Below are 16,421 nucleotides of genomic sequence, written 5' to 3'. Positions count from 1 at the left end.
GCCAGTAATAACACCCAACAATTAAGTTTATTTCTCCTAGCCCTTTTAAACATGTCCAGATAACTTCACAATCACACACTTCTTCGACCTCAGTAGACACAATATTTTTGTCACCTGCAATGAAGACACCACCTCCTATGGTGTCTAATCTGTCTTTCCGATACACGTTCCAACCCTCACTAAATATTTCAGAACTTCCTACCTCAGGGTTCAGCCAGGTCTCAGTCCTGAGAATAATTTGCACGCCACACGCTTCCTGGAGGGCAGTAAATTCAGGAACTTCATTCCGAACACTCTGAAAATTTACTGCTAATATCTTGATAGCTGAAGTGTCTTTACACTGAGCGCGTCCTGATTTCCCTGCCTGCACGTCGACTGGTGAGTGTTCATCAGGACACCTCTCATTACTGCCTAGCCTAAAAAGAACCCCATGTGCACGCCACAAGTACTCTGCTACCCGAGTAGCCGCTTCCTTTGTGTAGTGCACCCCTTACCTGTCTAGGGGCGTCCTACAATTCCCCACCCAATAGCGCAAGTCTAGAAATCTGCAGCCAAGACCATCACAGAGTTGATGAAGCCTCTGGTTGAGACCCTCCACTTGGCTCCAAACCAAAGAACCCAGATTCACTCTGGGAACGATGCTGCGAATAGAGAGCTCTGGTTGCACCCCATGTGTGAGGCCAGCGGTCTTCACCAAATCCGCCAGCCACCTGTACGAACTGAGGATTGCCTCAGAACCCAAGCGACAGGCATCATTGGTGCCGACGTGAGCAACTACTTGCAGATGATAGCACCCCGTATGCTCGATAGCTGCAGGCAAGGCCGCCTCCACATCTTGGATGAGGCCCCCCGGCAGACAAACTGAGTGCATGTTGGAATTCTTTCCAGCCCTGTGCGCTATTTCCCTAAGGGGCTCCATCACCTGCTTAACGTTGGAGCTCCCAATAACCAGCAAGCCTTTTACCCCGTGTGCCTGCTCGGGCCCTGCTGAAGGAGCGGCCATCTGCCCACGGACAGGATGAATGGGCGAAGCCAGCCAGCCAGCCTCCACACTGACCCGCCGCCTCGAGCGACGCGAACGTGTTGCAGTCCGCCACTCACCCTGAGGTGAGGGCGGCCCCAACGTGCTGGGTACACTAGAAGGTGCCTCAGCAGCTGAGTCAGCAGACATAGCAAGCGACACATGGGGTGTCTCAAGTGACGCGCCAGACCCTCCGCTGTCGCTGCACCTCGAGGCAGCAGCCTGAAGGCAGCTGACAGTGGCCAACAGCACGCTCAGCTGCTCACGAACCGCGGCCAGTTCCTCCTGTGCCCGTACACAGCACGCACACACCCTATCCATCCTACCGCTAATATCTGGACATATAGAGTTGCGACAAATAAAACAGCAATATGCGACTGCACAGTTGCGTCACTAGCTCCTATTCAAGATAACTTTTTCTTTTCTGTCTTGGAGATGTGACTGCAGCCAATTTTCTTTAACACCACTTATTCCTAATAATTTCCTTCATTTGCAGGTGCATAGATTGCGTCTTCTGTTGAACGGCCCTTTTGAAAGCCAAACTGGCTCTTGCTAAACTCCATTCTTCATGAGATGATCAGTACTTATTACACGTATTTGTTGGATAGGGGCTTCACAATGGCATACGTAAGTCTGCTGGGAACAACACCTTTTCGAAAGGAAGCATTGAAAATATGACAGAGACTGTCCCTTGTCCACACACAAGAATATTTCAATCAATTATCAGCAGAGTTCTTACATTTTGAAGACATGCTGATTTTTTAAATTTCATCTACATTGACAGGACTAAGGTGCATTTCTGGAATTGCGTTTGAATATACAGTTTGACAATGAGTTATGGCTTCATCGGCATTGGGCTTGCTACCAATCTATTGGGTTACTGATAGGAAGTGTTTATTAAAAATCCCAGCCACACTTTTTGGGTTATGTACTAGGGTTCCTACATATCTGATTTTGTTTACATTCTCTCTGCTTGTTGTTTCCTGTTTCTTCCTTTACAATGCTCCAAATTGTTTTTATTTTATTATTAGAATTATCTATTTTCTACACATAATAAGGGGCTTTTGAGTTCTGTAATTGTTTCTTTAAAATTTCATAGTATAATCTATAGTGTTTTCTTTTGGTTTTACATGACTGTTTTATACCTGTTGTAATTCAAGGCTAATTTATAGAATTGGAAGCACTCTTTCTCACCCTTTTCTTTGGAAATATTAAATAAATGTATAATTTGACCAGACTAATAGTTGTGAAGCAGTAAGGCTGTGATATAGCTCTTATGACTGACTAATTACATAATTTCCATCATTTTGATTTGCAGCTCCTTGTATGGGCCATGTTTGCAGTTAAAATTGTTGGATGTGAGGTCCGCCAGTTATGCAGAACATCGTTTTTCTCAGTACCCAAACATGTTTCTGCACCACTATGCCATCATCAGTGGGTTTTCAGTTTTATTTATTCTGCAGTGTGAACATTTTTGCTAAATGATTATAAAATTATGTGCATTTTGAGTTCAAACAACAGATCGTTTCTTTTTGTAAATACCTTTACATTTGGTGTGCATGAATTTTCTGGATCACTTGTGTGTTAATTACTACAGGTAGCTTGTCATCTGCAGCCAAACGATGATGATGATGATGATAAAGTTTTTTGCTGGGAATTAACCTATCTTCAAGAATGTAATTTAGTTAATACTATTTTGCTAGAGGCCACAGTCTCTAGTGACCTGCCCTAGCTTTGCATAGCAAGCACTAATATCTATGGTAGAACAACTTGTTTGGGGTAGTGGTAATGAGTTACATGCACAAGCCTCCCTTGTAAATCAGTTTATTTGTTAGTGATAACTGTATCGAAGTACCTATAATAGTTCATAAAATTAGCATTCGGATACAGACAGAAAATGCAACAGAAGACTTGAATTTAGTAAAATAGTCATGTCATAACAACTGTAAAGTCAAAATCCAAAAGCAGGATCATCAGCGAAGTGAAACACATACCGTAGCACTGAAAGCACATTTATTACAAACACTGACTTAGAAAGAATGGAGCTGCCTATTGCATAATGGGTGCTACCATTGATACAAACATCTAATATTGTAGGACATGTAAACATTACAAATGTAACACACTTTGAGAGCCTTCTAACAATGACAAATACTAAATAACAAATATTTGCTGGTGATTTTAATTGGCAACCTGCACCACACCAACTGGCAATGCTAATAACTACTCCATACTGCATGCAGCGCAGCTTGTAGCATTGCTCCCTCTCCTAGAGAAACACTTATCCACTGTTTCAGAGGTTCTCATTGGACCATAATACAACATCCTCGACCTAGGTCTTTGTCAGTGGTCCTCAGTATAGCTTCACTGGAGGATCCTTGTGTTCAGGTAGTGTTCTCACATTTTCATCACTGTGAGCATTGAAGTTAGCTCTTCCCCTGATACCTTTGCTGTCAGAGAGCAAGCCTTCAGTTCCCTTGAAAGGGAAGTGACCCCCCCCCCCCCCCCCCAATTCCAAATTGTTGATCTGAACCTCGGAGCTGTAACGGGGCTTCATACGGCAGACATGGACAACTCCATGTTTCATCTTCTTGATGAAGTGTCACAATCCTTGACTTCATAAGACAAGTCTGAGAAGTGAGGAAGGATTAGGGCCAAAATTAACATTTTAGTAAGTATCCCTATAGTCCCACTTCCCACAAAGGTGTAAAAACCTGTATCTCAATTGTTGACTTCGAGAACGTCCACTAAAGGACCATTCCAATTTTGTGAAATTGTGCTGCTGCGTGCTGGACTGGTACTAGATGCTCCAGAGGCAACTGTGGCACATGCTTTCTGTCACTGGCATTCCTTACAGTGGCTAACACAGAGTGTCTAACAGATTGCTATAGACTTGGCCAGTGACACCTGTATATGATTACCTTCATGAACCCCATGTGACCAGATGTTACAGTGTCATGGAAAAACTGCAAGCTAGGTGGGATGCTGAGCAACCGCTTCTGCCCCATTGAAACAACTTTTTATGTGTAATACACAACTCTTTGGGATCCTATATCCTTTTACCAGTCTCATCCCCACTCTCCTGAAGAGGGCACATGTGTAATATCAGTATGCTGCTTTGATTTTGTCTTTTTCTGGTTATCTGCATTCGAGTACACTGATGATTTTCTTTTGCAGCAAATTAATAATTTGCATTAATTTAAGCTGTTATTTTGACATTGCTTACATTAGGCATCACCAATAAGCAGAATGAAGGAAACATGTTGTGTTAAAAGCTGCTGATGTAACACCCCAATTTGTACATTATACAAACTTCAGGCACATGGTAGGAATAAAATTGCTTTTGTAATTATGAAGCATATATAGATATTTGGAGTAATATATAGATATTTCTACTCATCGAAAGACAGCTATTTTTATGTTTTGAAACTAAAATAAAAAATGTATCTGTAATAGAAATATGACATGATAATTTTTCAGTCAGATTCAAGCATACTAATTTCAGTGGTGTTAGTTAATGGAATTGTAATTACAACTATACAGAAATGTAAAGTTTTACTCATACAAAATTTAATTAATTGAATCTCAGCCTTTCATTCAATAAAACTAATCCCTCTGTTCACCCTCTGTGAAAGTGATAGAATGATTATCATTTAAGTAAGCAAAACAATTTATGCAAATTAATGAAATGTATTGTTGTAATGATAAAACATGTAATTTATAGTCTTAATAGAAATAGATTCTTTATTCATGTAAATTTTTATGTAATTTGGGAAGACATATGTAAAAGTTTTAATTTTTAAACCTAATAATTTAATATGTGACAATGTCAGTAATTGTTTAAAATCTTATAAAAAGAGGCAATCTGTACACTGCCATAATTCAGCTGGAGTTCAGTTTGACGTCAGTCATGAGACAGTGTTAAGTCAATTTTACACGTAGTTCGCTGTCGAACATCTAGCATGGGAAATAAAATTCCTTGAGCTTATTTCTACCATTGCATGATTCCTGAGTGGTCATGCAGTAATATCAAGATGAACCTACAGCAGCATTAAGAAGCTGCACCCCGAATTACACAAAATACATATTATTTATTTGATGGAGGATATCCATAATATGATGTGTTCTGTTTTCTTGTGTTAAACAACCACACACATCCCAAACTTCCCCATACAAAAATCATTTTTCACCACGTTATATTATATATGCAATGCTCTCTGTATTAATCGGAAGTCTGCTGTGTTGGTTCCTCACTCGTCAAGGCTTCTGTGGTTATCAGCAATGCTGGGTCTTCCTTCTGTTCAGCAGAATTGTTGTTTAATGCAGCAATGACATATTTTGTCCATGTTGCTGAGTTCCACCACAGGATTCCTTGAAAGGTGGTTGACATCCTAGTGTTTGTGTTCAGTTTTGTTTACCACTGCAACATTGTATTCCTGAAGTCCATGTGCCGATCTCGCCAGTTGGCACAACAGATCCTTCGGGGTAGTAACCCAGCACAGAAAACGGTGGTCTGTCACAATGATGAATTGTTGCCAAATAAATATGAACATAATTCGTTCATGGCCCAAACAACTGCAAATTACTCTCTCTCATTTGTAGAGTAGTTCTTCTTGGACTTTGAGAGTGCTCTGGAAGAGCATAAAGTACCACTTTCTCAGCATCTGTATGAATTTGTTCCATAAATGCTAGTGTTAGTGTGAATTTCTGTCATAGTAGTCTCATTGTACAATTCTACAATTGGAGAAGACATTGGCACCTCCTTACGAACAAGGAAAGATCTTCCTTGCATCTCCTTCTACAAAAATCGGACATCTCTCTGCAGTAGTTCTTGCAAGGGATGTGCTTTTACAGTAGTATGAGCACATTCCAACAACACTTCTCACATCACAAGTGTTCCAAGAAGTTGATAGGTCTGTGACTGCTCTTGTTTTCTCTGAACTGGGACAAACACGAAACACCATTCACTAGGTGCCTCAAGATTTTAATTTCTCGGTCAGCAAAGAAGCAATTTTTTGCACTCAGGTGGAAGCCTGAAATTTGAACACACTTCACCACGGTTGTCAAGCAGGTTTGATGTTCAATAAAATGACAATGCCATCCAGATAGCAAAGATAAATCATTCCTTTTTCCAAAGTAGGTTGTCAAACTTGAAGGAGATTGGAGCTTTAAACAGTCCAAACAGATTAACTTTGAACTCTGAAGCTGTCTTTCATGACAAATCCAAGAAAGGTTTTGTCGTTTTAACTTTAGTGCAGCAACTGGATTTATGACGACATGAGTTAAGTATGCTTCATTTATTAGAATTTTACTTATATGTGATTGTTTAAAATATGTTCTAGATCAGAAATCAAGCCCGCAAATACTTATACACATTTATTTACTTTGAGTAAAGTCGGAAGTACAGGTCTAAACAAAAAACGAAAAACAAAGAATAAACATCAAACCATCGAAATCAGCTACTCGTCCAAGGAACAAACAATGCACTTCATTGGTCAGTCTCTTGTTCCTTCCATCCTCCCTAAAGTGCGGAGCATCTGGGATGTAGGGATACTTGAATGTGACTTGTTGTCCAGCTCTTGTACAAATGACGGGTTGTGTGTTTCGGTGTGAGCACAGGTGTGACTGGTTGTTCTATAGTCCTCTGGCATCTTGGCACTGTCTCATCCGTTCGACTAAGTGTAGGCTTGCCTGACCCCCGATCATCCTGAACTGGAGGAGTGCTTTCGTGCTTTGGCAATGGTAAGGTCTATGATGGCTTCACTCTTCCAATGGACTCCCTGAGAGATTTCCATTTTGTGAGACGTCTAAGGTATGGGAATTATGTCGCAGTACTCAGTAGGGCCCAGTACAAGGAGGTTGTAGGGGAGCCCGTATGGAGTCTGTGCACAACATGATGTGCGAGCAATCTGCCAATGCTTTGTGCGTGAAGACCAGCTGTTCACCATGGCGAGATGATGATGGCCCTCTCATCCTTGCCACATGATCACGAATGCACTGTAACAGCAGTGATAGCTTTGTTTGTGGTTGTAGTGGTGCCACTATGAGATAGTTTGCAGGAATTCTCAATGGTTGTCCCTAAACCATCTCCGCCACTGATGCACCTATATCAGCCTTATACGCAGTCCATAAACCTGGAGTACTAGTAGTAGTGCCTCTGTCCAACACTCTCGGTGACACATGAAGGGTGCCCTCAGTATTCTGTGACACCTTTTCACCATCCTGTTGCTTTCCGGGTGATGACTGGTTGTGTGATGATGATGATGATGGAATCCACACAGTCTAGCCAGTTCATTGAACAGATTAGATTCGAACTTTCAACCCTGATTTGTTGCAACGTGTAGAAGGATCCAAAACATGCTCATCAGTGTGCAACAAATGCCTTTGCTATTGTCTTGGCTGCTACATCTGTCACTGGTATAGCCTCTGCCCATCTTGTGCATATGTCTACTGCTGTGAGCAAGTATTTATAACCCTCTGAGGCTGGAACTGGACCCACTATGTCGAGGTGACCATGACCAAACCTTGCCTGTGAACCTCTAAAATTTCTGACCTCTGCATGAACATGTCATCCTGCTTTACAATGCAGCATTTACGGCACAAGCGTCCAATTCCAGACATCCTTTTTAACTGATGGCCACATAAACCTCTCAGTTAGCAACTTGATAGTGGTGTTTGCACCTGGGTGTGCTAAGTTGTGGACACTGTCAAAATCCACTTTGTGGAATTGCTGCGTAATGTATGGCCATCTCCTCTGTTGTGATACGTTGCACCACATTTTATTTTGCTTCCTGGAACTTCTATTTGTTCCAGCCATAATCCTGAGTGTCGATCTAGTAGTAAGTCTTCCAACTCTTGATCTTTGCCTAGTTCCGTGGTGATGTCGTAATAATTTAAGATGCTGATCTAGCTACAGACTCGAGAAAAATAATTGGCAACAATGTTCTCTGGACCTCGAGTATGCAAGCCATATGTCCAGGGTCATTGGCTGATGAACTCTGTGTCGGAACTGCCATGGCAAACATTTGGTGCTGATGTTGTGGAATACTGATTATTGATCTGCGAAAACTGTCACTGGTCGGGCTTCAATATAAGACTGAAAATGTCACACTCGTGCATCACCAGCAACTCTCTATCGTAGCACTCCATTTTGTCTGTCTGTGCAGTAGCTACTTTGTAAAAAACTAAGGCTGCCAATCCATTCACTACCTGGTGTAGTGCTGCTCCAATTGCGACCTGGCTGGTGTCGACCTCAATATTCAATGGTGCACCTGAGACGGGGTGGACAAGCAACACTGTCTTCAAGGCTGGTTTGTAATTGGCTGAAAGTGCTACTCATTTCTAGTGTCCATTGTAATAGTCTCTTGCCCTTGGCATTCTTATCTGTTAGAGCATCCATTAGTGGTACCTGCAAATGTTACCAGTAAATGAAGATGGTACGAATTACCATGCCTAAAAATCGTCTAAGTTGCTTATATTCCATTAGCTTTGGTAAATTATGCAGTGTGGCAATTTTTTCAGGTAAATTTCGGGTCCCATCAGCCGAGACTTTGTGGCCTACGAAAGTTACCTCACTTTTGCACTTGACAGACTTGTCTTAATTTAATACTACTCCATAGCTACTAGACCTCTGTCACACTACACGTATGTGCTTGTCATGAACTTGTGCATCAGCTGAATGTATTAATATTTATTTATTTATTTTTTATTTGAGATACATATTCCATAGATCCAGTATGGCGTGATTACGCATGGATGTGGAATGAGTCAAAGCAGATACTATATAGGTATCATACAATACATACTGGAATATTACACACTGTAGATGAATGATTCAAAACTGGTAAAAGACAATAATATAATAGAGATAATAAACAATACAATACAAAAATACAATAGTGATAAAAACAATACAGATACAATGACGAAGTAAATAATCTGAATTACTACTAAAATTATTTCTCTCTGCTGAAGAATTCATCTAAAGAGTAGAAACATTTCTCCAGTAGGAATTCCCTTAGCTTTTTTTTAATAGTATTTTATTTTCTTTTAGACACTTTATATTACTCGGGAGCGCATTAAAGATTTTTGTACTTGTGTACTTTACCCCTTTTTGTACCAGAGAGAGATTTTTCCATTCACAGTGCATATCACCTTTCCATCTTGTGTTATAATGATGGTATGCCTCATTTGTTTCATATTCAGAGGAATTGAGAAGTGTGGAAGCCATGAGTGACAGGAGATATTGTGAGGTAGTGGTTAATACACCTAACTGTTTAAAAAGATTGTGACATGAGGTTCTTGGAGGAAAGCTACATGTAATTCGGACTACTACTTTCTGGCTTACAAAAATTTTTTTGAAAGTGGCGAGTTGCCCCAAAAGATTGCTCAATAGCACATCACTGAATGAAAGTAGCCAAAATATGCAACTTTGATGTCCCCAATTTTGGAGATTATTCGGATGGCAAATGTTGCTGAACAAAGCTTTTTTTAGTGTTTGCTGTATGTGGAATTCCCAGTTGAGCCGGTAATCTATGTGAATGCCTAGGAACTTTGTGCACTGAATGCTCAGTAACTGTTGGCTCTCGTGTGCAATGTTAATCTCTTCTGGGTTTATGTAACTGGATTGGAGCTGCATCTAATTTGTTTTACTGAGGTTTATTGCTGGAGAATTTGCTGTGAACCAGTTCAGAACATTTGCAAGTGCTTGGTTGGCATTTAACTATGTCAGTGGAGGTTTTGCTGGCTGTCACTATACTTGTGTCATCTGCAAACATTGTGATATTGCTAGCACTGTTTGAGGACAGGGGTAGGTCATTATATATAGGGGACCAAGAACTGACCCTTGTAGAACTCCATGATGTACTGTTCCCCAGTCAGACCATCTCTCCTACTTGTAGATCGTTAACGCCTAATACTATTGTTTGTTGTCTGTCTTCTAGATATGATCTGAGCCAGTTACCCATTTGTCCACGAATTCCATATTGGACTGCTTTTCCTAAAAGTGTTCTGTGATCGATGCAGTCTAAAGCCTTAGTCAGGTCACAGAACATGCCAACGGGTAATTTTTTTCTTGTCAAGGCATTCTAAAACGTTATTTGTAAGTGCCTAAATTGCTTCAGTTGTAGACATACCTGATCTGAAACCAAATTGTTGTTTATTAATTATTGCAAATTTTTCAAGGTGATTGAAAAATTAATATACATCAGGATTGTCAAAGACTTTAAAAATGCTGTCACAAGAGCGATAGGATGATAGTTGGAAATATCTGTTGGATCACCTTTTTTTGTAGAGGGGCTTCACAGTAACAATTCATTCTGTCAGGGGAGATACCTTGATTTACAGAAGAATTGAATATATGGGCTAGAACTTTAGACAGTTGATTACTGTTGGCTTTTAGCAGTTTGCTGAAAATATTGTCTACACATGACTTACTTTTTTAGAGACATTATGGTTTTTCTTACTTCTTGGCGGTTATGGGGGCCATACTTGTCACGTCTATAGAGTTAGGGAAAAGTTCTTGAAAGAATTTTTATTGCCTTTTCTGGAGAGCCTTTGCACAGTTAAAAAGCGCTCATTAAAGATTTTAGCTGCAATATCTTGACTTTGAACTAGCTTACCTTCATTGTTAAGAGCAATATTTTGGTTCTTCTTGGGGTAATTTTCACCAGTCTCATTTCGTATCACTTCCCATATAGTTTTGATTTTATTAGTGGAGTTGTTAATTTTTGAGCACAGATACATACTTTTTGATTTCTGAATAACTTTGTTGAATATTTTACAGTATTTTTTATAGTTATTTAAAAGGTTAGGGACATCTGATTCTTTTGAGGCAATGTAGAACTCTTGCAAGAAATCCTAATTCCAGTGGTAAATCAAAGCTTGTTGGTGGATTTTTTTAGTATGGGTGTTATATATTCTTTTTGGGAAGGTACTTTCAAAGATTAGAGCCGCTTCATTACTGAAAAGGTTGTATCTGGAACTGGCATTTTCTACATTATATACTGGACCCCAGTCTACATTTTGGAGACGTGATTTAAAGATCTCAATAGTTTCATCAGTAGATTTCCTAGTAATTTTCCAGTTGGGACCACTATTAATCTCACAAATACTTTAACTGTTAATGGTGAGTCTTTTTTCCATCGTGGTCAGAGAGACCATTCAGGACTTGCCTGACAGCTATATCATCAATCTTGGTTACGTCAATAAATACATTATCAATTAATGATTTTGTTCGTGAAATTATTCTAGTGGGAAAATTTACAACGGGAACAAGATTATATGAGGACATCAAGTTCTCGAGATCTATTCTGTCTCTGGAGTTCATTAGTGGAGATGTCATAGTTGTAGGAGATTTCAATGCAAATTTCCTGAGTTTAAATATGTCTTAAGAGCGCATCTAACTGTTTCAAAAAATACTAAAGTTATCTGAAGATGCCCTACATAAAGCTACTACTGCTATGTAAGAATCATTTAAAGCCAGCTCTATGACACGCACTTCAAACTGTTGATCTATACAAAAATTCAGCACATTAATTACACATGTAATGTTTCTGACATAGATTGCTACTCTACCTTTTACTATAAATTTTCTACAGTAAGATGTTGCTAAGCAGTAATTATCTATAGCAAGTTTTTCCATATCTGACATAACATGGTGCTCACTAAAGCAAGGAACATGGGCACACCTATACCTTGTGGCTCCTGGATGTTAATTTAGAGTTCATTAATCTAATTGCTCAGGCTAAATATGTTTTGATGGTAAATAGATTTTGATTTTCAGAACCACTTACACATTTATCCCTAAAAAAGAAATATCAGTTGACAGAATGGGTTTGGTATTTTTCACTATCCATTTATTCAAGTTTGTTTCCATGTACTGGGAAGAATCAGCTTTACCCCGTGTTTTCAGCAGCCACTTATCCAATGTCGTCTGTCTATACCCATTCCTGCAGTCTTCTTGTGTTGTGGAGCACTCAGTCTTCGAATGTGTGTGTTTTAAGTATATGTTGTTCCTAGCATTTACGACGATTTCACAAATAATGGGCGCTAAGTGACTTTTTCCGCGTCGGTTGAGGTGAAGGCTGTGAGTAGTGTAAGGTTCTCCACTAAAATTTTGCACGTTAACCATTTGTACATTTGCTTAAGAGTTGCAAATTTCTGCATATTGACCGTTTGTATACGCTACTGCCCTGTTAAAACGAGAATTGATGCAAGTCATACCAGTGTGGAATATCGAGAACAATGACATTTGAGTCATTTAGGTGGTTTAGAGCAGATTTTAAGGCATTAACAGCACGTAAACCATCGTTGTGTGCAACGTCATTTGCACCAGCACATATTACAAATAAGTTTTCCTTATTGTCTTTTGAGAGATATTGTTTACAGTTGAAAGCACTTGGTCAAGACGAGCACCAGGTTTAATAAAACCTGAAGCATTTACTTCACTGTTTACGCTTTTTATTTCATGTGCAAGGCCTCTAAGATGACTATCACTCATTAAACATACATTTATTCTTATTGCTGCATTTGTGGTGTTTGTTAAATTAACTGTTGTCTTTAATGTTGAATTTACCTTGTGGTGGCCGCACCGTTCAAACATGCAAAGGGCTGAACTACGGCACAGCTGACAAGTAAGTGACGCCTGGCATTTGCAAGTGCAGCTATACCGCTACGTCACATTTTGGCAACAGGGCGTCGTGCACCGGATGCATGGAACAAAGCAAGGGGACAGTGCGAGCCGGTCAACGCAACGCGACACATGTCTCCGCTCCATCGACTTCACCATCGCGGACCACGTGCGTCGAGTCAACACGACTCCCCCGCAAATGTGTACGTGCAGTCTGAAATGCAGTCACTAGTTTCGTGGCGTGCACCATTCCGTTTCACAGTGGCTTCCTCCCTTCCACGGACATCGTGGCGGTTCCACTCGCACCAAAAGCTGGACATTCGGTGACACGGCCTTTGTCTCGCTTGGTCCATGGGGTCGCGCCACGGCTCATCACTGGAGTGTACACCCTCCGGGATCTGTAATCGAGCCATACTGCTAGGGCAACATGCCTGTACAGACGAACGTCAGTGGTGCATTGCATTTGTAACGTAGTTTAAGTCTTCCAAAGATTAAATGTGTCATGACAAAACTGCTGTAGTCATTCAGTCACCAAGCCTCTCCCTTGAACATAGTGCGTGGGCACAGCAATAAAGCCGGTTCACCACACGTTAACGACCGTAAGCGGTGATACCACATGTCTCCGTTTCACTGGTGACCCCGATGTGATCTGAGGCTAAAAACACGTGGTGACGAACGTTCGTCGGTACGAGTAACGTGGAACCGCGAGTAGAGTGGCGCGTACACGCCCACGCCCGAGCAGTGCTACATAGATCTTTTTTTTTAACATACTTTTTTTGTATTGTGTTTGTGCGTGTGTTTCGTTCCGAACAGCCCAGTGTCATTTTATTGTGTTTTACTTTGTTGTGTTGTTTTCATTGTGTGCTTTCCCCTTGTGCGAGGACTCAATTCTAAGCTAAGATGGCGACATTGGAAGAGTTGCAAAAGACCATTGAAGACCTGCTCGCACACGGACGCTGTGCAGCCACAGACAGCTCAGGACAATTTTGGCATGCAAATCCCCATCACACCGACACCTCCTACAATCGCCAGAGCACCCACAAGCACTGGACGGGTGTTGATCAGGCTGCCTCCCTTTTGGCCTGCGACCCTGTAATGTGGTTCAGCCAAGTGGAGGCGGTCTTTATGAGCAACCATGTAACGTGCGACCTGGCAAAATTTGATCACGTAGTGAGCCAGCTCGATCAGAACTACACGGCCGAAGTGCGGGATATAATCACCGCCATGCCGACGCAGTCATCTTACAAACGACTCAAGGAGGAGCTGATCTGGTGGATCTCGTCATACGAGGAACAACAAGTGCACCAACTGCTGCGGCAAGAGGAATGCGGCGACCGGAGGCCCTAAATTCCTGTGCCACTTGCGGAGCCTCGTGCAGTCCGACATGGTGCTAGATTCTCTGTTACGCACTATCTGGGTGCACAGTCTCCCAGCTCAGGTGCAGGCAGTGATAGCAGCACAGATGGAGATGCAGCTGGACGCCGTCGCTAACTTGGCCGACCGGATGCACGATGCACTGACAACGGCGCCTAGCACCGCAGCCGCGGCAGCTTACGACACCGCCCCCACCCCCCCCACCTCTGTGGTAGCACGCACCTCCCGCAGCCGTATCAGAAGCTGACCTGCACCAGCTAGTGCAAAATGTGCAAAACTTGGCCGCACAGGTGGCAGCTCTCTCCACGCAAGTCGACGGGTTGGCGCGCTCGCAGCAAGAGGGCAGCACGCACCGCAGAAGCAGCAGAGCAGGCTACAGACGGCGCGGCTCGCACAGCCGCCAATGCAGCAACAGCTTCTCCAACGGTACCCTGCAGACGTAGAGCAGGCACAAAGCGGCTACTGCTGGTACCACACCCGCTTCGGCAATGAAGCAACCAGGTGCCGCGCCCCTTGCTCGCACCCAAATGCCAGCTGCAACTGGGCCTAAGCACACCCAGCTGCAGTGCAATATTGAAGCATCTATTTGTCACGGAACGGGGTGCAAGCGTGAGGTATCTTGTCGACACGGGTTCGGACCTTTCGATATTGCCCCCTTCTATGTTAAGAGAACGCAGGCGGGTCGAGCCACTCTCCCTCACAGCAGCGAACAATTCAGCTATTAAAACTTATGGCACACACAGCCCGCAATTTAGATCTACCTCTACGCCGCACATTCTCATGGACTTTTACTGTGGCCGACGTTAATGAGCCGATTCTGGGCACAGACTTTCTCAGCCACTATGGGCTGTTAGCCGACATCTCAAACGGCCAGCTCATCTACGCGACAACAAATTTAAAGATAGCAGGACAGCGCCGGCAGGCCAAATTTTACAGTGTTAAATCCATGAAGTGCCCCGGTCCTTACGCTGACATCCTTGAGAAATTCCCTGACCTTTTGCTTTGTCAGGATGGACTTCACATGTTACACACTTACATTTTCATCTGGATGATTTTTCACTGCGGATTTTTTGCGTGGCACTAGACTTTAAACTTTGCGAAGCACTTTTGTTGATCATTATCTTGCTATTGTTGCCCGATAACATTCGAAAATTCTAAATAACTGGATGCACAAATTCACTAAACTTCTCAATAACCGCCATCTTAAAATTTTTTATCAATATGTCATCTAAATACGCAAAGCAAAATGGCAATCCTTGTAACACTTCATCATGAATCTCTGCCAGGTTTGGACTACATTTTTTAAGACAAAATGGCATAAAAAACCTCTAACAGGCCGAAAGATGTAATAACTGCTGTCTCTGCAAGATCAGTATGTGCCACTGGGATTCGACTGTAAGCTTTCCAGCAATCCAACACTGAGAAAACTTTTACACTGGACAGAGAATAGGTAAATTCTTGGATATTAGGTATCGAGTACTTATCTGGGACTGTTCTTGCATTCAGCCTATGGTAATCTCCACAGGGGCACCATATGCTGTCCTTTTTGTGCACTAGGTGTAACAAGGATGACCATGGGCTGTCTGACCTTCGTATAACACCAGCACGGAGCATAATCTTAAATATCGCCTTGGTCTGAGCTAACTGCTCTGGAGCTATTTTATAGACACATTGTGAAACTGGTGTCATGCCTATATTATGCACTGTATTGTGCTTAACACTGCTTGGTGCATCAACGTATGCGGGATCGACTGTTTACTTGCATCTTTAATTACTCCTATTACATTGCCCACAGAACCTGTCTGAATTACCTTTACCCTGCTACATTGTGTCCCACTTACAAGGCAGGCATTTGCCAAGTCTACAGCCAGTGCAAAGTGCGACAGAAGATCAGCACCTAATATGGGCTGCGTAATGACTGCCACCACAAAACTCCAATTGTGTAGAGTAGGAAAACAAATGTCCATCATATCTTTGTGCCCATACATTTTGATGCTGGATTTGTTCATGGCTAACAACTGTAAGGGCTCATGCATTGCCATCTTAACTGTGCCCATGACTGGAAGGGTGCTGACCTTTGAACCAGTGTCTATTAAAAATCTTGAGCCTGAAATCTTATCACATGCAACTGAAGCGAAGTTGTGTCATGACTCATAGGAAAAGCAGTAAGCATGCCATCATGGACGTTACCTTTGCCATGTGTCCACCTGTGGCGTTGCTGCAATTTGACTCTTCTTACGTTACAGTGAGTGCCACAGCCCATAGTGCCTAATTCGAACTGCCCTTGCCGTTTGGGTATTTACATGATTTCGTGCACTTTGTAGCACGGGCACCAAACCGTCTGTGGTACCAATAGATGTCATCAGCAATAGTGTGACCTTGAGTAGTGTCTGACGG

The sequence above is a fragment of the Schistocerca americana genome, chromosome 6 (assembly GCF_021461395.2).
Source record: "Schistocerca americana isolate TAMUIC-IGC-003095 chromosome 6, iqSchAmer2.1, whole genome shotgun sequence".
NCBI classification, from domain to species: domain Eukaryota; kingdom Metazoa; phylum Arthropoda; class Insecta; order Orthoptera; family Acrididae; genus Schistocerca; species Schistocerca americana.
The sequence above is the reverse complement of the archived record's forward strand: the minus strand, read 5'-3'. Positions refer to the sequence as shown.